This window comes from Chinchilla lanigera, unplaced genomic scaffold, assembly GCF_000276665.1.
Source record: "Chinchilla lanigera isolate Chin_1 unplaced genomic scaffold, ChiLan1.0 scaffold00007, whole genome shotgun sequence".
NCBI lineage: Eukaryota > Metazoa > Chordata > Mammalia > Rodentia > Chinchillidae > Chinchilla > Chinchilla lanigera.
Window position 1 is genome coordinate 11,028,228 of NW_004955408.1, and position 2,982 is coordinate 11,031,209.

Below are 2,982 nucleotides of genomic sequence, written 5' to 3' on the forward strand. Positions count from 1 at the left end.
AGATAGATAGATAGATAGATAGATGTAGAAAAAGACACAGATGGACAGACAGATAGAGTATCTCTGGAAAATCAAAAATAGAGACAGAATTTAGTAAGCAAGGATATGGACAAATACAAGACTTTTATTTTTGAGTTTTCTCTTTTTTAAGGTTAAAAATGTACTTTTGATAACATTTGTCAATTGTTCATAGTAATAAGGTTTAGTGTCATATGTATACAAATACTTACAACATACACTGACCAAACCAGTTCCCTTTATCTACCTTCTGCCCTCGCCACACACATACTTTCTGACTTCCGGGAATCATCGTTCTACATTCAGGATAATTTTCACTTCCACATATGAGACAGAATGTGTAACACTGGTCTATTTCTGGGTGGAGTATTTCACTTAATATATCTTCCAATTCTATCAAATTTGTTGAAAATTATACATTTTTGAATTCTTGAAACAATTTTTATGGTTCAAGTACGTTATTATCTAGTGGTATTCATAATGTGTAGAAAGAAAAAAGTTGAATTTCTATTTTAAATGGGGTAGGTAAAGAAAGATTAGGTTTCTTACTGAAACTGATACAATACCAGTAGACTATGATAATTTAGGTACATATAATTTATAGAGAAACTCCCAAAAGTGTTATATATAGAAATAAATAGGAAGGTAAGTGGAGAGATGCATCAAGGGAGGATGGAGGGAAGTAAAGAAATAAGAAAGGAATTAAAATATGTTATGAACATGTATAAATTTCCCACAAGAAATGTAAACATTGTATACTACATACATGTACTAGTACACTAAAATTTTTTAAAATTATACAAAGATATGTACTGGAAACCTTCTAAACAGATCAAAATAAGATTTAAAAATTTTAAAATACCTACAGAAAGGGAGGAAAAATAGAAACAAACAAAAAAGAAAAAACAGAACACAAAATTGCAGAATAAATTTAACATAGTAATTACATTAAGAAACATAGATTGTCAAAGTGGATTTAATACATAACTAAATATTAGGCTCTCTAAAGGTAGTTTACAAAGTTATAAGACAACTATTCTAAGCATGAATTTCAAAAGCATGACTGGTTATATTAATATCAGATAAAGAAAACCTCAGAGAAAAGAATATTTCCAGATATAGAAGAGGACAATATATATTGATTTTAAAAGAAAAAAAGTTAGCCCATCAAAACATATAGGAATTATACATGTGTGTGCACCAAACAATAATGTTGGAAAAAATGCAAAGCAAAAGTTGACAGAACTGAAAGAAATAGAAAAATTCACAGTTATATTTGGAGACTTAAGTACCTCTCACTCAACAACTGAAAGAACAGCAAGTCAAAAAATCACCAAGATATGGGAGTTCAGTACTCTCAGGCAACAGTATCTATCTCACAGGCAAATGTATTAACAAAAGAATTCACATTCTTTTCCATTTACAGTAAAATACATATAAGATAGAACATACCTTGCCCCATAAAGCATATCTCAAACTACTTAAAGGAAATAAAACCATTGGTATCTCCTCTGACCACAGTGTACTAAAAGTAGAAATCAAAACCATAAAGATAACAGAAAAGTCTTCCAACACTCAGACCTAAGTAACACAATTTAAAAAGATCCATGGATCAAAAAGGAAATTTCAAGGAAAATTTAATATTATGTTGAGTGTAGTGAAAATGATATCAAAATTTAAGAGACACAGCTTATAAAATTATGGGAAAGAAAATTTAAAACGCTGTGTATATACAAAAAAAGAAGAAATTCAAACCAGTAATCAAGTCTCCTACCTAAACAATGTAGGTAAAGATGAGCAAAAGAAATCAAAAACAAAAAACAAACTTAAAGCAAATAAAAAATATATATAAAGATGATAGATAAATCAATAAACTAGGCCGGTGTGGTGGTGCACACCTGTAATCTCAGCACTAAGGAGGCTGAGGCAGGAGGATCGTTGCAAGTTCCAGGCCAGCCTGGGCTACAAAGTGACTTCAAGACCAGCCTGAACTTCATAGCAGGACCCTGTCTCAAAATGAAAAAAAAAAAAAAAAAAAATCAATACACTAAAAAGGAAAAAATGGAGAAAATCAATGAAACAAAAAACTAATTCTTCATTTTTGTTATTTTGTTATTCTCTATTTTTTTCTCTTTAAAAATAAAAAAAGAAAAAACTAGTTGTTTGGAAAGATTTGTAAAATTAATAAGTCTAAAAAAGAGAAAAGATTCACTTTAGCAATATCACACATGAAAACAAGAATAACAGTATGCCTCCTGTAGCATCTAAAGAATAAAAAGGGAATATTAAAAACAATTCTGGACAGATAAATTTGATAGTTTAGATAAAATTAATTAGTTCCTCCAAAATCACATGCAAGTACAACTCTCCCAAAAAGAAATAATAATTTGAATTCCCTACAACTAGTAAGGTATTCCATTCGAAACTTTAAAAGAAATCCACCAAAAAGAAATATCCAAACCCAAAGAGTCATTAGCTAATTCTACCAGACATTTAGAGATGAACTAACACAAATTGTACCTGAACTTTTGCAGAAAAAAAGAACACTCTCTGTTTATCCTTAAAGTTTGATTTCAAAACCAAAGACAATGTAAAAAAGAATAATACTGCACAACGATCTCCCTCATCCAAGTATATATAAAAATTCTTGCCAAAATGTTAAGCAATAGATTAACAATGTACAAAAAGAACTGGCTGATACAGGCTGGTAGGGTTTCTTCTAGGAATGGGATGTTGATTCAACAAGTTCAATCCCCGGTACTGCAAAAAATAAATTAATTAATTAAAATAAAACAAAAATAAAAAAATTCTACAGGATTTGTATACTGAAAACCACACGTTGCCCAAGAAGTAACTTTAAAGATGTTATTAAACTGATAAGAACAGATACTACACATGGGGCTAGGGACTTAGCTCAGCGGCAAAAGCACCTGCCTGGCAAGTGCAAGGCCGTGAGTTCGGTTC